Source organism: Coregonus lavaretus, assembly GCF_964263955.1.
Source record: "Coregonus lavaretus genome assembly, chromosome: 1".
Taxonomy (NCBI): Eukaryota; Metazoa; Chordata; class Actinopteri; order Salmoniformes; family Salmonidae; genus Coregonus; species Coregonus lavaretus.
Window position 1 is genome coordinate 46969718 of NC_139988.1, and position 27311 is coordinate 46997028.

General features: G+C 43.8%; 1 protein-coding gene across 5 annotated transcripts in view; it reads right to left on the reverse strand.

The window, feature by feature from the left end:
* LOC311131426 (bifunctional heparan sulfate N-deacetylase/N-sulfotransferase 2-like) overlaps nt 1-27311 on the reverse strand; it is a 176958-nt gene that overhangs the window by 53418 nt on the left and 96229 nt on the right. For 2 of the 5 annotated variants that reach the window (XM_084164402.1, XM_084164405.1), the window contains exon 3: nt 11372-11449. The gene's annotated coding sequence lies outside the window, so the exon portion shown is untranslated. Of the gene's footprint in view, nt 1-11361; nt 11608-20297; nt 20317-27311 lie in introns of those variants that run through there. The other 3 variants (XM_084164407.1, XM_084164408.1, XM_084164406.1) reach the window with 2 other exon arrangements.

Here is a 27311-nt window from a genome sequence, read left to right on the forward strand (position 1 = left end):
GAAAACAGACCATCAATCCCCTCTCGTTCGCGCTCTCTGTCCAAGCAAGTAGGGCTGCACGATAGTGATGCACAGATTGACTCATAGCCTGCAGTCCCCGCGGTTATATACGCAGGGAGGGCAGATTTAGGGTCATGAAATATTGTGTGGATGAAGGGCGGGTGGCTGGCGGGCAGGTTGAATAAATAGAAAACAATACATTAGAAATTCCATAAATGTATCATTCTTGTGGAACTTATATCTAAAGGCTACATTGAGGTCTTTCTTTCATTATTTTTAGGCTATCTGGCATTAACTGTACACGCACCAAATAGCTTACACGCCAATCGCCAAATGCTTTTGGGAACGGGCAGAAAAAGTTAACGTCGGGCCACTGAGGCAAAAAGGACAATGTCTGAGTTTAATTCAATAAAAGAAAAGCTGTGAAATGGAGATCTGAAAATAAAGAGAAGAGGGGACCAGAAAAATAGTGTTTGGGAAAGATTTGGTGAAGTGGTAAAAGAGGATGATAGCAGTGCTGGCTATGTTATCTGTGATGATTGAGAGGAGCTACAGTGAGGGAAAAAAATATTTGATCCCCTGCTGATTTTGTACGTTTGCCCACTGACAAAGAAATGATCTGTCTATAATTTTAATGGTAGGTTTATTAACAGTGAGAGACAGAATAACAACAAAAAAATCCAGAAAAACACATGTCAAAACTTTTTATAAATTGATTTGCATTTTAATGAGGGAAATAAGTATTTGACCCCCTCTCAATCAGGAAGATTTCTGGCTCCCAGGTGTCTTTTATACAGGTAACGAGCTGAGATTAGGAGCACTCCCTTTAAGAGTGTGCTCCTAATCTCAGCTTGTTACCTGTATAAAAGACACCTGTCCACAGACGCAATCAATCAATCAGATTCCAAACTCTCCACCATGGCCAAGACCAAAGAGCTCTCCAAGGATGTCAGGGAAAATATTGTAGACCTACACAAGGCTGGAATGGGCTACAAGACCATCGCCAAGCAGCTTGGTGAGAAGGTGACAACAGTTGGTGCGATTATTCGCAAATGGAAGAAACACAAATGAACTGTCAGTCTCCATCGGCCTGGGGCTCCATGCAAGATCTCACCTCGTGGAGTTGCAATGATCATGAGAACGGTGAGGAATCAGCCCAGAACTACACGGGAGGATCTTGTCAATGATCTCAAGGCAGCTGGGACCATAGTCACCAAGAAAACAATTGGTAACACACTACGCCATGAAGGAATGAAATCCTGCAGTGCCCGCAAGGTCCCCCTGCTCAAGAAAGCACATATACAGGGCCGTCTGAAGTTTGCCAATGAACATCTGAATGATTCAGAGGAGAACTGGGTGAAAGTGTTGTGGTCAGATGAGACCAAAATCGAGCTCTTTGTCATCAACTCAACGTGTTTGGAGGAAGATGAATGCTGCCTATGACCCCAAGAACACCATCTCCACCGTCAAACATGGAGGTGGAAACATTATGCTTTGGGGGTGTTTTTCTGCTAAGGGGACAGGACAACTTCACCGCATCAAAGGGATGATGGACGGGGCCATGTACCGTCAAATCTTGGGTGAGAACCTCCTTCCCTCAGCCAGGGCATTGAAAATGGGTTGTGGATGGGTATTCCAGCATGACAATGACCCAAAACACACGGCCAAGGCAACAAAGGAGTGGCTCAAGAAGAAGCACATTAAGGTCCTGGAGTGGCCTAGCCAGTCTCCCGACCTTAATCTCATAGAAAATCTGTGGAGGGAGCTGAAGGTTCGAGTTGCCAAACATCAGCCTCGAAACCTTAATGACTTGGAGAAGATCTGCAAAGAGGAGTGGGACAAAATCCCTCCTGAGATGTGTGCAAACCTGGTGGCCAACTACAAGAAACGTCTGACCTCTGTGATTGCCAACAAGGGTTTTGCCACCAAGTACTAAGTAATGTTTTGCAGAGGGGTCAAATACTTATTTCCCTCATTTAAATGCAAATCAATGTATAATATTTTTGACATGTGTTTTTCTGGATTTTTTAGTTGTTATTCTGTCTCTCACTGTTCAAATAAACCTACCATTAAAATTACAGACTGATCATGTCTTTGTCAGTGGGCAAACGTACAAAATCAGCAGGGGATCAAATACTTTTTTCCCTCACTGTATACAAATTTGACAGTCACAAGACGGGGACTTCAAATAGGCCTATGGCACGTCAAGGGATCTGTAGCCTACGGTTCAGATGGGTTAAAGGGAAACTGAAATCTGGACACTGACTCATAGCCGCGGGAAGTATGGGTGCTGAGGGTGCTGCAGCACCCCCTGAAAAATCAGAATAAAAAATATATATTTTTCAAAAAATATATGTTTTGCATAATATTGTTTTACAAAAGCAGTGCATTGGACCTTTACTAGTATTAGCGGACCGATATAAAACATGTTTTTCAGCATCTCCACTTTTGGCAAAGAAGGTAGTTGTATAATTAAGAACAGTAGATTCAATAGTTGGAATTGTAAGAGGTTGCCCTGTCCCCTTCTCTGCGATTGTCATTCTAATGGAATCTAGAAAGAACAAAACCCTGTCCTCAAACATTTACATCAAAATGTGCAAAGTTATGGCAATTTCTCACATAGAAGAGCCTTCATTTCTCAGAACAAGAATAGACTGACGAGTTTCAGAAGGAAGTTCTTTGTTTCTGGCCATTTTGAGTCTGTAATCGAACCCACAATTGCTGATGCTCCAGATACTCAACTAGTCTCAAGAAGGCCAGTTTTATTGCTTCTTTAATCAGCACAACAGTTTTCAGCTGTGCTAACATAATTGCAAAAGGGTTTTCTAATGATCAATTAGCCTTTTAAAATGATAAACTTGGATTAGCAAACACAACGTGCCATTGGAACACAGGACTGATGGTTGCTGATAATGGGCCTCTGTATGCCTATGTAGATATTTCATTAAAAAAAATCAGCAGTTTCCAGCTATAATAGCCATTTACAACATTAACAATGTCTAAACTGTATTTCTGATCAATTTGATGTTATTTTAAATGGACAGAAGAATTGCTTTTCTTTCGAAAACAAGGAATTTCTAAGTGACCCCAAACTTTTGAACGGTAGTGTATATAATATCATGGTGCACAAGACACCGGTCTCATTTGCGCTGAGTGGACTGATCCATTGTGGAGGCCGTGGGGATGGCACTGTCCATCAGTCTAAGACATGTGTTCCTGAAATTGTATATGGTTATATTACATAAGAACAATGGTGCAACTCTAATACAAATAATATTATTTTATAACAAATGCGCTTTCTCCCGCCATTGAATAGCTGTCGCTGTCCATGGTTCTGAAACATATCAGTGCGCTGTTGAATTGTTGCCTTTTCCTAGACCATGTTGCCATTCGCATAATAGCAAAGTTATCCAGCATATTGGTGTTGAGAACAATGCCGCGGAGGCAGTGCAGAATGAGGAGATGAGAAAACAGCCCTTGCCTTTTTGTCTAAGAAGAGTGAGGTGAGAGGGAACACGGACTTAATTAGATCTATAATCAATAGCCTAACTGTTAATGTGCCTGGCATTATAAATCATCAATATATCTACGGAAATAAGACAGATCCTGCTTCTGTTGAACGTTTGAGTGTTTGTTTAATAGCCTACTGATTCCGTGAGCACCAAAACTCACGCAACGACATGTCAAGGAAACAATTTCACAAATTCGGCAGTTTTTACTCTTTGCTTTGCTGTAATAAAGGCTTTACACTTTTTTTTCGTTAGAACAGTCTCTCTGGTATTATTTATAATTTATTTACTGTTTACACTGTTACAACTTGTCGGAAAAATAATATTTATAATAATAATAATAATAATAATAATAATAATAATGCTCCTTTTTCTTGATCTCCTCCTTATTGTTATTATTACTATTCATGTCATTATCATTAGTAGGCTTAGTATAGCAGCCTTGTATAACCACCATTGAGCTGTAGGCCTTAGAGAGCATCCTGTTTAGTCTTCATACCGTAACTTAGGCCTATATTTCAATACTTATGTAGGCTACTGTTCAATCAATCATTCATTCGTTCATGTCATCACACAGCATACGAGTCATGCATGATTTGAAATGCAAACCTTGAATAATTAGCTTAAACAATAAATAAACCGTTCCATTTTGGAAATTGCATTCACAAATGAATGCAACTGTTTTTAGTCTTTGCTGTAATAAAGGCTTAGCAAAAAAACGTTACAACAGACTCTCTGGTACGCTTATACTTTATTTAGTGTTGTTTACACTGTTCCAAACGGTCCGAAAAATTATATTGTAATCTAACAGCACCTGTTTGGCACACATAATATGCATGCAGCACTTGCTACTTGCCCTCTTTTTCTTGATCTCCAGTATTTATTCCACACATCTGACTTTCCCTTTACCTCCTGAGCAACCTGTAAATATTCCCCCGTTTCGAGTTTATTTGTCATGTCCTCTGCATCCATTTTGCTGCCACATGTGTTGCTGTGTTCAGAGTTTGTTATAACCAATTTATTGATGTAGATATGATATGCTATAGTTCAGGCCCGATTGTGCCCTATTCGGACGGGATTAGTTTTACTGGTGGAGGTCAGTAATGTAATTATGTGCATGAGCACAAAACACCACATCTGTCATTTTAGAGCCGTATGAATCTGCCATGTCAGTAATTTTTACATGGCAGGAGATTAACAATTCCAGCAAGAATAACTTACTGTTTTTTGGCGAACTCAAAGGTCCTCTAATAATACTAGTCCCGTGCGAATCGACATCCCTGTGTTTTGAGAGAATTGTCTGAGTTTGACAGGTGTTGCTCGCGGTTTGCACAAGAAAACTATAACTGATTAGATAAATTGAACTAAGTGCTGCGCATAAGCTATATATGAATGGCCTACATGATTATGATCACACTTCCTCAATTCAAATATTATGGCGACACCATACCAAAGATAATTTGGTATGGTTTAGAAACATGGGAACCAACCTTGAGTTATCAGTGTGGCCCTATCACCTGGACATGTTGAAATACTGTATCTTCGAGCCTAGAATAAAAACCTCCAGGCTTCCGTCATAACTGTCCATTTATTGGAAAAAAAAAGAAAGAATTACAGGGGGCAGTTTGAAAAGAAACTAATCCTGTCCAAATCGTCTTCTGGAATAACGGACATTCTGGAGTAATAATTACATAACCACGTTCTCTAGTAATACTAGTCCTGTTTGAATAGGTCTTTGGTCACGTGCATGCGATGCATACATGTGTCACGTAAAGAGAACATGGGTTGATTGAATAGCGAATGTTTTTCCTAAACAATGAGGGATTTCGGTAAAACAGAACTATTCAGTCAGAAATGGCTATAATTATGTTGCCGCTTCAGCAACACCTACAGCGCAGCAAGTCTGAGCCCAGCCTGCCACAATCAAATAAATTGCTGGTCGGACTCCCTCTAGTCATTTGTTTGTCTTAATTATTTAATCAAACTGTGTGCTTAAAGCATCAGACATGCTCAGTGAATATAGTTGATTTGATTAAAACACATAGGATGTGTAATACATGGAAAAATACAAATGTCGACCAATCGTTTGGTCGAATGAACAGATGACTCTTGGTCGACCAAGATTTTATTTTAGTCGGGGACAGCCCTAGTGTAGTAAATGTGTTTCTTGCCTTTTCTCTCCAATTTCTTCTCCTTGGCTTTGTTAAAGGCCCACCCACCTCCCAAAACAAGACGGCTTCTTCTTCCCAATTAAAATGTATTTGGCACAATTTCTCCCCGGCTATCTTTTCAGTTTGTCCCTCACCATCTTTCATTAGCGGGCCTCCCTTTCTCCTCTTTCGTTCCCCAGCCTCTTGCCAGCATTCTCAATTCATTCTCATCAATTCCACCAAGCACACAAAAGTCCTGGAAGACCACACACACACACAGACCCGGGGAGAGAGACACATGCACTCAAGAAGATGCTCAGACACAAAAAGAGGCTGATTCACTATGGGGCCTTTCGCTGTAAGATAGTGTTTTTGTTCATTGAGTGTATGTAGCTAAGGATGAGTGATGGTGTGAGGCTGTCTGGGCATGGGGTGTGTGTGTGTGGAGCCTCTCTCCTCTAGCTAAAAGCCAGTGAGCAGACAGACAGGCCAGGAATGTGTGTGGAGGAACAGGCTCATCCTGAGGGCTGAGCAGACAGGCCGCAGGAAACATCCCTTAATTAGCGCTCAGAGCTGGGGGGGCTGCCAGGGTTCAGGAGAAAGGGCCTTCCTCTTGGCACACACACAGTGCTCATACACAGTGCTAACACACACACACATAGGCCTACAAACAACACTCACAGCGTGTACACACAGCAACACACACACAGCTTGCAGACACACAGCTTGCTGAGAGGGGGACCACACAGGAGAACTGCTTTGTGCTGCTGTGCTCAGGGGGCCGCTTCAAACAGCACCGCAGAGAACTGAGCCTCAACTGGGAGAGACACAGAGAACTCGACACTGCTAAATGAAAACAACACACAGGGGCAGAAGCACACACATGCGCCAGCCCACACACACACACACACACACATTCACCCGCCCACCCACACACATGCGCCCGTCCACACACACACATGCACCCGCTCACACACATTCACCTGCCCACACACACACACACACACACACACCAGGGTTCCAAACTGCGACCATTAGTTGCATTTTGCGACCCTTTGACTTGGCTGTGTGAGTTACATTTTAAATTGGTCGCATCAATGTGACTTGCAAATTCTAGCTGGTGTCTTTGAGATGTGGAGGCGCGAGGCATACTTTGGCCATTTGCAGTGAGTACTAGTGAGCATTGGAACGTTTTTAAGACATTCAATTACTGTTAGATTAATCAATTACAGGCTAACCATCAGCAATATATACACATTTGTATTTGTATTTATTATGGATCCCCATTTGCTGCTGCCAAACATAACAATACATTCACAACAGATTTCACAACACATTAAGTGTGCTCCCTCAGGCCACTACTCTAGTACCACATATCTACAACACAAAATCCATGTGTACATGTGTGTATAGTGCGCATGTTATCATGTGTGTGTATGCATGTGTCTGTGCCTGTGTTTGTGTCTATTCACAGTCCTGCTGTTTCATAAGGTGTATTTTATCTGTTTTTTTAATCTGATTCTACTGCTTGCATTAGTTACCTGATGTGGAATAGAGTTCCATTTAGTCATGGCTCTACGTAGTACTGTGCGCCTCCCATAGTCTGTTCTGGACTTGGGGACTGTGAATAGACCTTGTGGGGTATGCATGGGTGTCCGAGCTATGTGCCAGTAGTTCAAACAGACAGCTCGGTGCATTCAACATGTCAATACCTCTCACAAATACAAGTAGTGATGAAGTCAAACTCTCCTCCACTTTGAGCCAGGAGAGAATGACATGCATATTATTAATGTTAGCTCTCTGTGTACATCCAAGGGCCTGCCGTGCTGTCCTGTTCTGAGCCAATTGCAATTTTCCTAAGTCCCTCTTTGTGGCACCTGATCACACGACTGAACAGTAGTCCAGGTGTAACAAAACTATGGCCTGTAGGACCTGCCTTGTTGATAGTGCTGTTAAAAAGGCAGAGCAGCGCTTTATTATTGACAGACTTCTCCCCATCTTAGCTACTGTTGTATCAATATGTTTTGACCATGACAGTTTACAATCCAGGGTTACTCCAAGCAGTTTAGTCACCTCAACTTGCTCAATTTCCACATTATTCATTACAAGATTTAGTTCAGGTTTAGAGTTTAGTGAATGATTTGTCCCAAATAAAATGCTTTTAGTTCTTGAAATATTTAGGACTAACTTCTTCCTTCCCACCCATTCTGAAACTAACTGCAGCTCTTTGTTAAGTGTTGCAGTCATTTCAGTCGCTGTAGTAGCTTTTTACTGTAAAATAGCATTGTATCTGGTCAAACACCATTTTTTCCCAAAGTTTACTAAGGGTTGGTAACAGGCTGATTCGTCGGCTATTTGAACCAGTAAAGGGGGCTTTACTATTCTTAGGTAGCGGAATTACTTTTACTTTCCTCCAGGCCTGATGGCACACACTTTCTAGTAGGCTTAGATTGAAGATATGGCAAATAGGAGTTTGAATTTTGCGATCTAGCCAATGTGTTTCAAGTTTCCACTCCCTCTGGTGGTGAATTAACCCCAAATTAGCAATAATTAGCCTATTAGCTAGTGTACAAAAACATAGGCAAAAGGTTCTATATTGAGCCCACTCCACAAAAAACGGACAATTCTGGAGCCTTATTTTGACAGTAAAATATAGCAACAATAGCCCCAATTGTCAACCCAGAATTAAATGACAATCACTGGTTTACAAATCAAAATTACCTGAAAAACATATTTCTGTAATCATACCATCTCCATAGTAAATTTTTCTCAATAAAGCACTGTGAATTACTTTATAAGATGATTACTAAATTTGTTTTATTGCGTAACGCCGCAACAACATTTTGGTGCAACCAATTGAAAAAGTTACCAGGGGGAAAATGTTAGTCTAGCGACCCACCCACCTACAAATCGATACTTGGAGTAAAAATATCGATATAATGTCGTCCAAAATAATATTGCAATATGTAACGGTAAAGATTATTTCCCCCATCACTATATATTTGTCATCATGTTTGTTCTCGCTGACAGAAGTGCTCACCCCCTTTGGCTTTCGTAATGAGGTGATGCCAAGGGATTTTCATCACATACACGATTGAGAGCACTGAGAGTGATGTACTTCACACAACCACCTCCAATACAGAGGTTTATGATAGGTGTATGGAAGTTTTCTTTCTTTTAAAAATGTTATCAATAAGGGTAGAAGCATGCGACTTCAGGAGACAACACATTTTCAGAGACCCATTATACTGCTAGGGCAGACAACACAAGCCACTCACTCAAGCATCAAATATATTTTTCAGTTCATGGCACCAGCACGATTTGGTCGCACCAATTTTTCACGATAATGTCCTGACCTGTGTCTCATAATGTACCTGTATTCCATACAGAACCAGGCTAATAATGACTAGCCATCCCTTGCGGGGCTTGACATTCAGGTACATTTACTAGTGGCACACCAGACCAGTGCCAACTAAAAGCTACTAGCCCGAATAAAAAGAATACTGATGAAGTGCGTATCATTTAAATGTTCTCTTTAATTTGTGGGCCGAGCAAGTAGCCTATAGCCTATAATGACCTACCCTCCATTACATTACATTTTAACTTGACAATATCATAAATAAAACCTTTGTGCAATCTCAAAAGGGGTGTTATTGTTAGCATTTTTGAACAATCATTCTACAGTTTGTAGGGCCCTATAACATCAGTTTTATCTTTTGATTAATTCTGTTTCCTCTGTAAAATAATCCAGGTTTACGAGTTTCTTGTTTTTTCAGGTTTTCACTGTCAAAATCACACTGCAAGATACATTTGTGTTTGGCTAGCGGTATTTTTGTACTGCAGGCCACAATGTACAGTGTAGACTACAATAAGGATAGAAGCATTCGACTTCAGGAGACAACCTATTTTCAGAGACACATTACACTGCTAGGGCAGACAACACAAGCAACTCACTCAAGCATCACATCTCTTTGGGGGAGCCTGAGCAGAGGTGAGTTTTCAGTGCAGCTGCTCTTATGCACCTTACCCCTTTTCCACCAGACTGCTATTCACCAAGGTAAGTGCCGGAATTACATGAATATAGTCAGTCGACACTTAAGATGGTGAAAATAGGAAATATTAAGTGTTTACTTTTAAGGGCTGGTAAGAGCATTTCTAGGTCTACTTAGCCAAGGTCTATAGTTACAGACCCTTGACATATAGAGCCCACAACAACAAAACAACACGAACAAATAATAATTCTATATAATCTTAAGCTCTATATCATCACCTGGATATATTGGGTATTTTAGTCTCTCTTGGCTACAGACCCCGGCAAGCCCAGGCAGGCAGGCAGGCAGGCAGAGGCAGTGTAATCAGGTAGGGAATGGGGATTAATAAAGATAGATCCAGCCGTTGCGTGTTCTCTGGCTCTGGGTAGATAAAAGCAATTAGGGAGTCGGAGCACATCAAAGATGAAGGGACTGTTGTTTTTTTTACCATGACAGAGGGCTGTTTATCTTCCCCACAGTGGACAGCATGCTAATATCAGGCTGCTGCCGACCTTGCTACAAAACGTCTGGACTCTCTCTCTGTCTCTCTCAAACATACACACAGGCACACAGACCAGAGCCCTTCCCGGCATAGCAGGAGAGAGGAGAGAGAGGACAGCAGTCAGTCAGGATAAAGTAGAGAAAAAGCCATCAAATCAAATGAGTGGTACCTCTTTGAACGCTACAACTGAGCATCTCCATAATTCTATAAGACCTTAATGTATTTTCCCTCGCAACAGCAGCGAACCTTGACATCCAAATCACTACTAAAATGACCTAGGAAAAAAACATGGGGAAAGTGACTCACAAATTTAGGTGAACTGCACTTGTGCTTAATCCATTATATTCATCCTTGGGTGCAGAGGCAACTCTATTGTATATCTGCTATGCCGTGAAAAATAAGATTTGACACAGAGAGAAACACTGCAAATAGATTTACCAGTACATTAATAGTACAAACACAGTGCACTGCGCAGATTAAAGGCACATTGATTAGGGCCATTAAATTCCCATCAATGAGTCCTAAAATTGTATTAAAGGGTAATTCAACAATAATAGGCCTATGTAGGGTGTTTGTTGTTAAATGGTGTATGGGTCAAGGAAGCTAGCGACTATACTGTATCCATTAATACTAAATAGCTACCTTTAGTACAGATTAGCTGTGCAATAAAATAATGGTTTACGGAACATTGACCCCTTCATAGACTTTAGATTATGAAGCGGTCAACACAGATTAAAATACAAAAAAGGGTGGAGGGGAGGCACACACACACAGCTTAACTTTTTCCACTGGTGGCACTACTGCTACTAACCTTTTCAGTTCATGGCACCAGCACAATTTATCACGATAATGTCCTGGCCTGTGTCCCATAATGTACCTGTATTCCATACAGAACCAGGCTAATAATGACTAGCCATCTTTTACATTTGCATGCCCTTGCAGGGCTTGACATTCAGGTACATTTACTAGTGGCACACCAGACCAGTGCCAACTAAAAGCTACTAGCCCGAATAAAAAGAATACTGATGATGCGCGTATCATTTAAATGTTTTTTTTTTAAATTTGCGGGCCGAGCACATAGCCTATAATGAGTCAAAGGGTCACAAATTCAAGTGTTTTGGTCTCAGTTTTGAGCCCTGCACACGCACACACAACACAGTAGAACACACAATCTCTGACCTCTTGTTGCCGTGGAGATGTCCTTGGGTGCTGTCCGTGTGTCTGTCCCTCCTGTTGGTTGTGTCGGTCTCAGAAGGCCTTTAGAAAGGACAAAGAGAGGGAAATAGTTCAAGCCAGGCAGATGACAGTCCTTCTAGGTAAGGAGACAACAACATGGTAAATATTGGCTTTTGCCAGGCATGTGTCTGGGCCTTGGAGGGCTGCCTCTGCCTCTTAACAGCACTTCCATTCAATGCAAACAAACACACCCACTTGGAAGTTTATGAAATAGAGAGGCAGGGAGGGAGGGAGGGAAAGCATTGGGTTAGCATTTGTTTACCTCTAGACCACCTAAGCCAGGAATATCATGACTGACTAGATCAAAGTACTGTGTACTAGAAATGTGTTTCTCAATCATCTCCTTTATCTAGCACTGCACTTACACAACTGAGTCAACTAATCGCCAAGGTCTACAACCCAAATATCTACTGTCTGGTAGTCCTCAAGGAGGGAGGCTGCTGTAGTGCGTGCAGACACAAGGCACACACACAAATAGATGAGGTAGGTTAGGGGAATGATTGGATCTCAGAAAAATATAAACAAAGCGAAAGATGGTGGAGGGCTGAAGGCTGGTTTGAGTTGCTTCAGCCTGAATATTTCCCAGGTGATCATGTGAAACCCAGCATGCATTCTGTCTAGGGGATTCATCAGTGCTCTACCATGCGACTCCTCCCTTTTGTGTGAGAGAGAGAGAGAGAGAGAAAGAGAGAAAGAGAGAAAGAGAGAAAGAGAGAAAGAAAGAAAGAAAGAAAGAAAGAAAGAAAGAAAGAAAGAAAGAAAGAAAGAAAGAAAGAAAGAAAGAAAGAAAGAAAGAAAGAGAGACCAGTCAACACAGACGGTGGAGAGAGATACTGAGAAGAGAAGAGCTTGGCCAATGTAAGACAGAGAGTGAGAGGGAGAGCGAGTGCAAGAACGAAAGAACGAAAGAACGAAAGAAAGAACGAAAGAAAAAATGAAAGAAAGAAAGAAAGAAAGAAAGAAAGAACGAAAGAAAGAAAGAAAGAAAGAACGAAAGAACGAAAGAACGAAAGAACGAAAGAACGAAAGAACGAAAGAACGAAAGAAAGAAAGAAAGAAAGAAAGGGAGAAAGAAAAAGGGAGAAAGAAAGAAAGAAAGGAGAAAGAAAGAAAGAAAAAGGGAGAAAGAAAAAGGGAGAAAGATAGGGAGATGAGGAAAGAGAAAACAACAGAAAAGTAGTGACACAGAGGGTGGCTCCTTTGTTCTCCACCAACCAGAATCTCATTTTAATGTTTCATGGAGCTCAGCGAGACAGCAGCCATCTCCTCTGTTGAGGGGAGAACAGAGCAAGAGGACTGACACACACAGAGAAATGCACGTACACATGCGGGCACACAAACAAATCTTACACAACACCTTAGTTAACCGGAATTCATAGACAAACACACAGTCACATGCTGAGTATGTGCGGTGTGTCAGAGTCCCCCAGTAGAAGCTGTGCTCCAACCTCCAGTGGCTATCCTAATATTGATAGTGCAGCTCAAACAAACCCTGGCTATCAGAGCTGGCTTCTCACCAGGATCAACACAGAGGACTGTGGCTGGGGCTAAGGCCCATTCTAACTCACAGCCTCAAACTAACTCCCACTTAGAAGAACAACTGAAAAACAACTGAAAAACACCCTCACTGGTTTCAGAGTCTGACACTCCTCTTCCTACCTCCTCTTTCTTCCTCATGATGAGGCCCATTCTTCTTCCCTCCCCATCACGCAATACTCCCTCCCTTTTTGTCTCCCTCAACCCCTCTCATGACCCCCCTCTCCTCCTCCTCCTCTTCCTCCTCCTCAGTCTCCTCCATTCCCCAGGAATGAGGCGAAGGAGTCTATTATCTATTCAGCCATAAGGCCACCAAGGCCACTAATTGATTGGCCAACAGGAGGTCCCTCTTCCTCTATCAGTGTGCTACAGTGTACACTGTCAGCAGCCTTTAGAGGAGCGGGCCAACCAGCTGGAAATCACATTCTGGGCCCTTAACGGCGCAGGATCAATCGCCCGACACTGCTAGTCATGCACAACTTCAATATGCTCCGTCACACAGACACATATACTTTTGCCTGCACACGCACGGACTCACACACACACACACACACACACACAGGCAAGACAGACATACACAAACTCAGACACTCTCTCACACACACAGACACACAAAGAGCCCATCCCTGCAGACACGAACCGCAGAGTGCCTCACAAAGCCAGACTCAAAGGAACATGGGAAAAGTGTTTCCATCGCCTTGCCAGGAGCGCACCCACCCACCCGCACACAACCAGTGGCCTTTCCGAGGGGGAATGGGAGTTGGCTGTATATATCGATGGGGCCGCCTGCTTAGCACAGCAGGAAGGCATGGAGGGACCACAGGATGCTGCCAGAGCTCTATGCCAAGTGGCAGCGGCAGGGATTAGAAAATTATCATATTTGTGAGTTATAGATCTGTCATTCTCATTGAAAGCAAGTCTAAGAAGCGGTAGATCTGTTCTATGTGCGCTATTTCTATGCTTCTCGTTCTTAAGTTTAGTTTTTCCATCTTTTACTTTTGGTTTTGTACACCAGCTTCATACAGCTGAAAATACAATCTTTAGGGTTATTGAAAATATATTTTAGTGGTTTGGTACAATGACTCTCTACACCATACATTGCTTGTTTTGTCACATAAACTGAAAACTATTAGAACTACAAACTATTAGAATTTTAGCAACCAGGAAATGGCGGAGCGATTTCTGCATATTGCACCTTTAAAGATGTAGCCGTCTACTTGACATTTTATTAGCCCGACCGCTGTTTCCAATTTAGTATACGGGCCTGTCGGTGCGGGCTCATATGAGAGCAACACAACAGAGATGCCAATCAAACCTTGGCCGAGAGAGAGAGAGAGAGAGAGACACACACAGAGACGTCTTAATTACCCTCTACATGCACACACACACATACACACACCATCACACAGTAGGAGTCTGACAGACAGGGAGGGGGAGAGGAGATGGGGAGGGGAGAGCTAGAGATGGGGAAAGAAAGAGGGAGGGAGCAAGCAATAGTAGGGGGGAGTGGAGTGAGAAATAGTTGCGAGACAGGAACAGCGGGAGAGAAGGAGGGAGTGAGAGAGAAGGGAGAGAGAGAGTTAAATTCGATCCATTTTCTAAACCACCAGAAAGACTATGGGCCTACATGTCTACAGTCTGTGTTTGTGAGGCCTGGTGTTGTTGGCTAAAAGCCCTGCATTAGTAGCCTGGTCTTGGAGGAATAGGAGCAAAACATGTAGCACCAGTCAACAGCTCTGCCCTCTGATAGGAATCATCAGGAGATGACGCGTGAGAAATCTGCTCAGATCCCCTAAGATTAGAATGAATTGGCCTTTCAGAGGCACTTTATCACACACTAATATATTGGGGGGGACTGGGAGGAGGAGAGGAGAGAGAGAGCTAGAATAAGGACTGTCTTTTAAAGACAAACCATGTTGTGATCTTATGGCTGCATCCGTACCCACTAATAAACCATTCAGTTAGTTCACAATGTACAGTAGATGTATAGAGCTGAAGATGGAATAATTATCTGCAACTATGACCAATACAAGAGGCAAAAGTCAATTTGAAAAATGCTTATAATCGCTTCAGTAAAATATAGGAGTTTTGTATTTCTGTACCTCTGTGCCTATTTCATCAAATAGATGAGTTCCCCCTAAAGACTGTGCCACTAGTCCAGCTGCACTACAAATCTTCTGAGGGAGAACTAAACCAAACGTCCATGAGTAAGCACTCTACAGAAATAGTCTCACTGTTACAAAACATCCTGTTCTACTAGCCCAATAAGAAATGAGTAATTTATGAAGGCTGGCAAACATGTTCTAACTACTAGCCAGTACCTACAATATCAACACTCTGCCTTCCCTGAATTCACACTGATTAAATAAGAAGGAAAATCTGAGAATATAGGCAGACTAACTCTACATTTCACATGGGGAATTAGACAAAGGTCAAATGCTGGATGGCTGGAGAGGAATAGGTGGAATGGTATCAAATACATCAAATACATGGTTTCCATGGGTTTGATGCTATTCCATTTGCGCCGTTCCAGCCATTAATTTGAGACGTCCTCCCCTCAGCAGCCTCAACTGGTCAAATTACGTCTTTAGGCATGTTCGCATTTGTTATTTATTGAGGGTAGTTGTAAATAGCGCATAGGCTAGATGGAAAAGGGGGGGGGCACCTACTTCAACTGTGGTGGAACCTAATTTGTGTTTTGTTCAAATGTTATGCTTTCGCTGACACTTTTATATTTGTTAAGCCTTTGACTCAAGATAGAATAGAAAGGGGGGCGGAGGGTCGAATGAGGGAGGGAGGCAAGGATGACAAAGAGAGAGAGGGAGCATGACAAGAGCAGAGCAGAAAAGAGATGTGCAATGTGTGCTTGCCACATTTTAGCATAAAGACAGAAATTGAAAAAATAAACTACTTGTGTCACTTTCTTGCTAGGCTGCTCTGAAAATGCCTCAGTACATTTACACTTTACACATAGCCACTTAAAACAGCTGGACACCAATTGAGGCAATCCTGGTTTAAATGGCTCTGCTCTGGGGGGCGAAACACCAGCTGCATCCCCAACTGTATTCTCCCTTAACCTGCTACCTCCAGGTTACTAGGTCATTTATAAAACCCTATGTGGTGTGTGTGTCAGATGCAGTGCCGGACGATAGAGTAGGATTGGTTTAGATGCCGTTTTAGCTTCTGAGAGGATAGCTTGTGCTGCTGTACTGTCCCTGTGGGTGACTGAACTGTCTGTCTATAGCAGAGAGGCAGTATGATGACGATAGGGGCTCAGGGCTTTAATGGCAGCCCCGACGCCTGTGGAAGGAGCTGCCTGCCCTCAACATGTCTGTTCAATTATAGAGGAGAGAGGGAGAGAACAAAGGAGGGAGAGAGAGATGCGACACAGAGGAGAGTCCAGAGCTAGATGTTCTGGCAGGCATCTGTAACCTCACTTGCCACAAGGATACAGAAACCTGCCCAATATCCACAACTTAGTGTATGCAGCAGATACACACACACACAACAGACAAACACCTATTGCCACTCTGTCGTCTTAATATGCGCTCATCATTACACCCTTGCTTCCACGCTGTCACCAGACACCCCAGATATCTTCATCATGCAGTCCTCTCAACAATGGGTGACCTCTGAACTCCTGGCCCCAGGGTCATCCTTTATTGACTGTCGTCAGTCCATCCCCTCCCCCTATACGTCCCCAATGCGCCATTATCTCATGACCCTTATCCCCCCACTCCTTCTATCCATCCCCCATGGTTCCTCTTCTTAAAGGCCAAACCTGACACCCCATACAACATCCCAATTACCTCCCCTGTTCTCCCTCACACACCACTGGCACAAAGACTAGCGCACACACACAGGTACGTACAGACAGACAGACACCTCGTCAAGGCACTTCATGTAATGTTGAATACATTTTACTCCCATCCTCCTCGCAAGTACTTATAGCCACATGTGGGCACATTCAATTAGGCCTAGCCTTGGTGTTTCTGAGAACACTTACTGAAAAAAACACTAGCAAACTAGTGTCTGCTCATATAGAGGAAGTGAGAGAGGAAAGGCCACGATAGCAGTAGCGGACCATGGTGTGGACAGAGACAGGGAGAGAGAGAGAAGGAGAGAGAGAGCGAGAAAAGAAAGAGAGACCACTAATGGCAGCTCCTTCACAGCCAGGCTTTGAGAGCTCTATTCATTCATCCCCCCTGGAGAACGCAGTCCATCGATCCACAGGAAAGTTCCCTTCTCCTTTCTCATGGCTATGTTCCATTACACCACATGGACTACTGGCTCCTACAGATGAAGAAGCCCTTCAACGACCACTTCGACGCATGAACAGTCTGTTTAAGTGCATTCATTGGAATTAATAAGTGCCATTTTAAATGCATTCTCTTCAGTTGCTACCGGCTAGGGATATCGTCATGCTCTTCTGTTTTGGTGCACGCATCCATGGGGGTCCCAAGGCATTGACTGAAATCCCTTAAGAAGCAGCACTACTAATCAATGGTTCAATGGAGTAGTTCAGGACAGTGTGGGTTGTGTGCTGAGGGGCAGGGTGTGTCTGTGGTATTTAGTGACTACAGAGGAAGGGCTGGTGTCCAGAGGAAGGTACCCTCAGGAGGCTTCCTGGGTAAACACTGAGGGGTCAGAGGGCACAGCCCTGGCCAAGAGCACACATCAAAGACAGGGTTAACAACCACATACAACTCACTTAGAACAGTCAACACATTTAGGCCTACTGTTATTTCCACCGTTCACTAAATTAAACCCCTTGTTGGTTGGAGAAAAAACTAAGCTGATATTAGGGGAAAAACAAGTAAATTCAAATCAATCAATGTCCTGATTAAAACAAGAACCCTTATTTCATCAAACACGCAGTAGCAGCAATAATTCACAATGGTAAGAAAGAAGACATTAACAGTTCCGTCAAATCCTAACAAGCATCCTGTGGTGTATTCCGAATTAACACTAATCCCAAAACCCCTTGAAACAACAAAAAATATCCAAAACCACAGGGCATGACAGACTCATTTTCCCTCACTCAGAGACAAAGGTACTTGTGTAGCAATTATAAAAACGAGGGCATCACTATTGTGGTGTGTGTGTGTAGCTGAATGACAATGACAATGCTGGAGGATAGAGCCGGTGAGGGGTGGAATGTCTACCCCTTTGGAAACAGCTGTCTGTCTGAGGACCTGAGTACAGCTATACCAGAGAGACTACTGATCTGATGAACGCTGACATGACAGTCAGCTGCACACATTGCATGTGACAAAAGCACATCAGGTATCATTCAGACAAGTTACTTGCAACACACGCAGCAAATGAGTACTGTACAGGCCTATATACGGCTTGTTATAGCATGAGCACGCACACATGGTTCATACATGCAATGATAACATGAGCTCGCAACTCACAATTACTCCGTTTTTCCTATCTCCCTGCAGATGCTCAAGCACACACACACAGCACACACACACACACACACACACACACACAGCACACACACATAGCACACACTAAATTAGCGGCTAGAGCCAGGTCCTCTGGCAGCAGAGGTCATTTAGAGGAAAGATGAGACAGGGATCAGAGGGAGGGAGAGAGGGGGGATGGAGAGAAAGATGGAGGGAGAGATAAATAATGATGGAAGGCACATCGGTTGGCGACAGTGACACGGCCACTCAGGTGGCGCATCTAGCAGCTCTTGAGAAACCTGCCACTTCACACAGCCTCTGGCCCAACACACACAGTCACACAAGGCTATAAATCTTTGATGAATGATCACACATACACACACACACACACACACCTCTAGATCCCAGAATAGATGGAGGCAGCCTTCACCCATCATAAACAGAGATTGGCGTGACAAAAACGATTAATTTGGAGTCTTTGATCATTAAAAGATGACTTAGTCAAAACAAAAACAACAGCCGCCTTCTGAGGAAAAGATGTTCTGTTGCTGTATTATGGATGTTTCTATTCCACATGCAATCCTGTGCAAATGTCCTACATACCACTCAATGAGACAAGGAAGGGCTGCTAAACCAATCCCATGTCTCTGCTGTGCTGACCTCACCTGGTCAACATTCCAATGGGAGGAAAAGACTGATAATAATGACTGACGGCTTTTTACTATAAATTTAACAAGAAATTGAGCATTGTTTGAGTCCTCACAGGGATGGTCAGCCAAATGACCGCAGTCACCGTTCCAATCGTTTGAATAGCAAATAAAACAAAAACACTCTTCCGCTCCTGACTGCATGGAGGAGGGCATTGCCTAGGACAGGTTTGCAACAATACCTTGCTTGTTTCAGCAAGGAGCAACAAAGTTTCATCACGTTGTAAAGAGTCCATGTTTCCGCAGAAACGGACTCAACAGCACTAATGCCCGCCTGTCCCGTCTTTAGTCAGCTATTCGTACCACCCCCCAAAAAAACATTATTATACAGCAATTGTGCCAGCCCTAGCTTTAAACCTGTACAACATAAAACAAAAAGCACTACAGTAAAACAATTTAAAGCAGGTGAGTGTGATGATAATCCAGTGTCATGCCAAGATTGAGGAGGGATTTAGCTGTATGGATGACATGCAGGAGACAGTGAAGGCAGCAGCCTACAGTCAGAGTGTACTGTAGGCCTAAGAGACGGATGGGGGAGGATGGAGAGAAGGATAGGGGGATGGAAAAAGGGGAGGATGAGGCCTGCTCCAAATCCTCCCCAGGGTTGCTTTCCCCCAGTGACTGTATGTATTTAATAATGACCAAACAAGGCCTGTCGCTTTACCAGAAAGATTAGTGATAATCTGGGTTTTAATGCTTCGGCAGAAAGAAAAAAGAAAAAAAGAGTGAGAGAGAAAAGTTTCTCAGATGTTCGGCAGTAGTGTTCCCGCTGCAATCATTTAGCTGTGGTGCTGCACCACAGCAAAATCATTGCCACAACGGCCCAAAAATATGGAACATGAACAAATATTTATACCGAGGCGCACTTTGAATATGCTGGAAAAGTCCACATTTACTTTTCCTCTGTAAACAAAACAAGAAGGCCTAATGAATAGCAAAATCAGACAACCCCATAGTAGAATCGTTTATCTATTTACCTAGTGGGCCTGTTGTGTGTTCTATGTGAGATAAATATTCCTCTCGAGGTGCATTCAAGTTACGATTGCCATAGGGAATTCCCAGAATCAAATTTAGGCTGCAAAAATAGGCTACATTTATTTAGTAGGCTACGCAAACTTTTACAGCCGCACTGGTTTACACTTTATATGGCCTGCGTATGGTCTAATGAACGAAAGCCTGAATTAATATAATAATTAACAGCATTAAGCATACCTGCTTGCAATTTGTGAAGGCTGTGAATCCATCTTCCACATCCATCTACTGCAGCACCCGTTTCCACAATGGTGTTGTAGCCTATTCCTTTCATAACCGTATTATTATTTCTCCGGTTAGGCCTACTTTAGTCAATTTCGCGTGAGCTTTGGCTATCCAGGGAAAGTAAACTTGGCAACGTGTCATATTCTCTCATGGAGAGAGGGAACACAAGCTCTGCGCCTGGACAAATTAGAACGTTTTATCACCACACAAATAAGGGACAGTTCCCGGCTCCGCAGCCTTGTCTGCCTCCCCACTCACAGAATGGAATTCGCTACACAAGAATATCCCCCCCCCCAAAAAAGTGTATTATCTTGATTTAAAATGTTCCCGACCCGCAATGTAATTGTTCTGAATCGCGAGCTGACCTACGGGTTTTCATTCTACCCGGCAGCTGATTTTTTTTGCAGCCCACCCACAGGGAAGTGTGGATATCTGACCAAATGCAGGACTCGATTAATGATTAGCCCAATAGGGTAAATGCAGATAGGTAACCCCATGCTTCAGCCTATTTATTAATAGCCACTATGCTGCATCAGTTGGGCTACAGCTGATAATGCTTATTACTAATAGCATACCTGATCAAATGGGCCATGCATAGGCTATATACATTGTCACAATATGTAAAAATATTTTTTTTTCAAATTATTTGACCAATATGTCATTTGGCTCATTTCTGGAAGTAGAAATTATATTTTAGATGGTGTCAGCTTCCCGGACCCCCCTCAGCGACCTTTCCCCCCCACAGCTACACATTTTTCCAGAGGAAACACTGTTCGGTAGCCAAACATGCACACATGTATTGAAATGAATAACAAATTAAACTGTGTTGATTATGCATTAAAAGTCATGCTTGTAAACCGCTGCAATCAAATAGTTGTTAAAAAATAACCGCTTTAGAGAAAATGTGCCTGTGTGGAGTGAGGAGGAGAGGATAGCTGGGAAATGGTAAATGAAGCTTTCCTTTGATGCGTTTAGCTCTCTGGGGGTGGTGGTACACGGTGGCTGCCTGCGGGGAGAGTGGGAGAGAAGATGTGATGCCTTGGTGTGAGATGCCTGTGTGTCTGTAAATGGTTATCCACACACTAACAAACAGTACATTCAATAAATGCAATTGGAATCACAAATCGAAACCAGGTACCCAGCATTTAATTGAGAATCCCCCTTAAAAGAACATAATAGAAAAATGGGAATCTCTCACAAAAACACACCAGCAGCAGACAGGAAAGCCAAGTAAATCTCTGTGGTCTTTGTTCAGGTAGAGATGGGAGCGGTGGTGCAGCGATCACGGAGTGCCTGTGTCTGGCTGCTCCCCCCTCCCACAGCTATAAGCAGACAGAGCTTTCCTCCAGCCAAGCATGAGAGTCGGGTGAAAAACACGAAGCCAGTCTCCAAAAAGAGATGAGATGAGGAGGCTCCCCACTGAGACGGCTCTGAACTGGAGCGAACATGTCAACTCATTGCTACATTAGGCATCGGGCAGACGCACACACACAGTACACGCACACACCTCTAAAATCAGTTTCTACTTTGGAAAACAGCAGATAAATTGTTATTCTCCAGTCTTCCGTTCAAATTGATGAATGCATTCACTTAAACTGATGGCCTGTTATTTGGAGGGAATGGAGCGGGCGGGGAGCGGCGAACAAGCCTTGTATAAACAAGAGATCTATACTCAACACTCCTTATGCATGCGTGGCATTTCTTCCCTCTTAGTGCCTTGTGAAATGGGCTATTTTAGCCCCGTCGTATTGCTACAGTACAGTAGAGGGGAGAAGGGAACCGCGGTCCCACACGCACTCCAGACTAGAGAAACTTCCTGGCTGGCCCTGTTCTGGGCTGCTCTCTCTCTGTCAGATCACATCAAAGGAGAGGCGCTCCCCCTGAGGCAGAGCAGTACAGAGGACCCACCAGAGCGCTCCTCATCTCCCAGTACTAGTAAACACTCTGCATCACTGATAACACACCGACTGCCTGACCTGCTGCCTTTCTGCTGTATCACACAACCCCAGAAGGACTGATAGGAACTGGGAGGCAGACAGAATACAGCACTACTGAATGTGAGGAAAAATTCCCAACTCTAGCCAGGGTGCATCCAGACTGAGGGACGTAAAGGCTTCCATTTACGGTCGGTTTTTCAGATAGCCTGTGGTTATCAATAGGGCCAGGACAATACCAGTATCGCAATATTTTTTCCATGGCAAAACTGAACACACGAAGCAGACCAAACTCTTTGGTTCTTTAAAATCCTACTGTATGTAAAATATTGTGTGCTCTATCTTAAATAAATACATGTGACTCTGGATGACAACATAATGATGTTTGTTTCCAACATTAGGGCTGTTTTCCTAAAGAAGTTAAATCCGCTTTGTGTTTTGTTTCCTTGCCATGATACTAATGAGTATCGCGATACTGGTATCGTCCCGGCCCTAGTTATCAAAAAGTAAAGTGCTGAGAGATTGTGTGCGTGCACAGTGAGAGATGTTCTCCGAACACGTTGGATAGCACATCACAGCATCTCAGAGAGACAGAGAACCCTGCTGGAATCTCTTCACCCTGAGCCAGCTGATGTTGTCTTCCTTAATTCATGGCTCTGAATGGAGAAACACAGACATATACTGGGGCCTCGTCTCCCGTGTCTCATTAAAACGCTTTGCTAAATTATTTGACCAATATGTCATTTGACATTTTAGTCATTTAGCAGACGCTCTTATCCAGAGCGACTTACAGGAGCAATTAGGGTTAAGTGCCTTGCTTAAGGGCACATCGACAGATTTTTCACCTAGTCGGCTCGGGGATTAGAACCAGCGACCTTTCGGTTACTGGCACAACGCTCTTACCCACTAAGCTACCTGCCGCCCCGCATTAATGCCACTTCTCTACCCCTCTCTAGAGATCATCTCCCTCTCTACCCATCTCTCCCTTCTTCCCTCGCTCACTCTCATCCTCTCCACACGTCAAACCTCACACACACCAGGCATGGCGCTGATTTCAGAGTCCTCTGAGCCCCAAGATCAAAGCAAGGTGGTCAGGAGAGGAGGGGGGTAGGCAGGGGGAGTCGTTGCAGAGAATAACATTCTCCCTGTATGAGATCGAGGAGTAGTGAGGGAGAAAGCAGGATGCTGTTGTCAGTCTGGACAGTAGTACTGGTTGAGAGAGTGGACCGAATTAAATGCATGGCGGTCCCCTGGGACGACAATTACAAACGGATATCCCAGGCCTGCACGTGGAGAGGAATAATCCTTTATTGCCTCCTGTGGGAGGACATGAGACTTATGTCCCTGCCTTTATCAGTTCCTCTGGGGAATAAGGGATAAATCCTAATGATTCTGCAGATGGTTTAAATATGGAGTTTTAAATTGCTCGCACGCACGCGCATACACACAAGTTAATAATATGATTTCAATTTCCTCTTTACAGCCACTTCTTTATCTTTCTGTGCCACTTGTGTACGCCCTGATTGGAAAGAGAGCCTAGTGACAGATAAGAGCCAATCACACAAATGGAGACAGCTGGGCAGCAGCATACTGTACCAGTCTTATACATATTACATCCGTCACACCAATTGAGTCCTCATATTCAGGGGATTGGTTTCAAACAATGAAATGTTCCAGTTGTATAAGGTCATTCCTACTGATGATGTCTACTCTACACCTGGGAGCAGGATTCATCTAGTCAGAAACAATTAGCATACACATAACATTTCTCAAAAGTGAGTTTCTCAGACATCTTCCCATTGCTACTTCACCCTAACATTAATAATATGCATGTTATCAAGTAGGGGAGAGATTGACTTCATCACTACTTGTTTTTGTAAGAAGTACTGACATGTTGAATGCACCGAGCTGTCTGTTTAAACTACTAGAAATCAGCTCGGACACCCATGCATACCCAACAAGACATGCCAGCAGAAGTCTCTTCACAGTTCCCAAGTCCAGAACAGACTATGGGAGGCGCACAGTACTACGTAGAGCCATGGCTGATGCAAAAAACAGATAAAATACACGTTATGGAAGAGAGGGGACTGTGAAGAGACACACACACAGGCACAGACACATGCATACCTTGGCAGCAGCTAAATGGGGATTCTTAACAAATACAAACACCCTTAGTGAGCCTGGGCTCTTCCATTAAAAATGAAAACTCAATGCTGAACCTATTTATAAAACCTGTTCCGTGGCAGTTTGAACTGTCTCTCGTAAGCTCCTGGTGTGACTCAGAAGCTCACTCTGACGACAACCGCTGCAATTTTCATAGGGATTTGCACAGTTATTTGAATATTTAAACTTGTCCGGCTTTCAACTTACTCTTGAAAGTTGTAACAGTAGAATGCACAAGGTGCAATTTCAAAATTGGGTAGTGTATCATTAGTTTTCCTCTGGTCATGTCAGTCATTGCAGACCTTAGAGAGCTATTTATAACTTTTCAGAAATGTCCAGATCAACTAGCCCATGTCAGCTAACATTTTTTAGCTCGGTTTTTTAGCCCATACATTTTGTTGTAATGTTTGAGTCACTCAAATATCACATGAATAAACATTAGACATGGAAAAATGTATAGAATTGCAAGAAAATATGCTTTAAAACTGCAAGAGGGGTGTGAACGGTTTGTGTCATGAACAGTGCTTGTGCCCATAGAAATAGACATGGCGCACGCAGGGGGGCGCGGGATGTTCCCCAATGCTGGAAGGGGGGCGTGAATGAAAAGGTTTAGGAACCCCTGCTCTAGGCTACTGCAGTCAGGAAGACAGGCACTGATACATGGGAGGATAAATAACATTGTGGCTGCTACAAGTTAGCTAGTGTTGGCTGTAGCCGTGTTGCCTTGGCGTCTCTCTCTCTTTCCCTCCGTCTGCTTGCTACACACACACCACCCTCCGCAGCTGCAGCAATAGAGAAGGGTCTGTACGCGGCAAGTGTCCAGTGTGCAATAGAGCGCCAGCCTCTCTCCCTCAGGCAGCAGTGCTCTGGTTAAAAATGTTTAAAAAAAACAAACATGTATTTCAAATATCTGGATATCCGGCAAAAATTAATGATACCATTCAAATAGTGAAATTACTTCACACCCCCATCCCTAATTTGACAAAGTGGAGTTCTTAGTGCTACCCCTGCTGAGCTGCAACGCCTCTCTCACCCAGAATAAACCTCAGAGCCCTGTCTCTCAGTCTCTCGCTCTCTTTCCACAACAACTGGGATTTACGATGGCTGCTGCCAGTTCCTGCCTGGACCGATTCACAGAGGGAGGGAGAGAGGGAAAGAGAGAGAGAGCGGGAAAGAGTAAAAGAGAGAACAGTAAAGAGAGTAGAAAGATACATAGCATGTGGTAGAGAAACGGAGAGATGTGGCGAGAGAGAGTGATGGAGGGAGGGAGATGGAGTGTGAGAGAGACAGATATAGGGAAGAAGCAAGGCTTTAAATGCTGCTCATCAGGGGAATCACAGCTGGCAGACTGACTGATTGAGCGAAGCCATATCGAGTTGGCATTTAGCTGCGTATTGATTATCACTAAAAACAATAATGACGTACCACTTACAATAATAACCTGGTAGAAATGACAATGAAGAGGATGGGAAAGTTCAGTTAATTTCTAAAGGTGAATAAGTGAATAGCTGGCTGTGAGTAAATAGCCGGCTTCAACAACACAGAATGATTTGCCCTTGAATAAATGGAACATGTGACGTTCCATAGCTTGATTATAAGTAGCAGCATTCAATCAGACGGCAAACAAAGATATAACTGTTGTTGTTTCATTAACCTCAGGGCTGGAATAATGACAAGGACACGCATGCAGTAAAGCGGGATGGTCGAGGCATTGATGAAGAGATTCCGAGGCGGGATCTGCCATTAAATTAACACTAATTAGACGAAAATTGATAGCGCTGGGCACATATTTTCCCCGTTTCCGAGATGCCATTAGTCTTCATCTGACAGGCGCTGACTTGGTCCTCAGACAACGTCTATGGATCTCCTGACAGCTGCATCGTTCACACTCCCCGGGAGACAGCAGGCACAAAAACATGGCCGTGTTCAGGCTCATTGTTACAACCCTGCTTACATTATGCCAATACAGCAGAGTCGGAATTACCAGCCTGATACATTCTAATGGGAGTCAGGCCGACTCCCTCCCACAGACATGCAGTTAAACAAGCACAGACTCGACCCAGATAGATAGAGAAGGAGAGGGTGAGCTAGAGAGAGGAATGGGAGAGTGAATTAGACTGCTTGGACCCTGTATGAAACACAAGGCCATCTGTATCTGGTAGAGTGAGATGGAGGATGTCTGTAGTACACTGTGGGTCTGGGTGGAGCTGGTTAGTGTGGAAGATGGATGGTGGTGGGATGCCCTCCGTCTCCTCCTCACAGTGTGAGGCTGGACGGACACCTCTGCTGCCCAGGGTCCAGGATTAATGGGCATCACCGCGTGGCACTCCATCTGCTGCACCGTACTGGCCCTGGGACACCTTGGCATCAGACACACTGTCTGCTCTACCCACCGCACAGAGTCTCTACCTCTCCCTTACACACTGAGAGAAAGAGAGACACACACACGCATCGCACACACACACTCTCTCTCATCAGAGCTCACCTCACACCTCCAGTGTTCCTCACACTCCTACAGTGTGTCGGTCTGAATTACTCCCTGTGCTCTGTCTGCCGTCTCCACAGTCCACTCAGATCTAGCCTTCCACATCAACACACAGCATCCCTCCCAGCGCCCCACTGTTCCCCACTAGACGTGTGCAGATACACACATGTGCACACACACACACACACACACACACACACACCCTCACAGACGCACAAGTCACACACACACGCAAGCAAGTATACACACGCGGATGGTTGACCATGCTGCTCATCTCAGCTCACAAATCACTTCCTCCACCCTGCGAGCCCTTTGAGCTCTGCCTCTAAACGACGGCTCATCTTTCAAGCTTGGTGGAGGAGAATGGATGGCCACAATTACCACTAA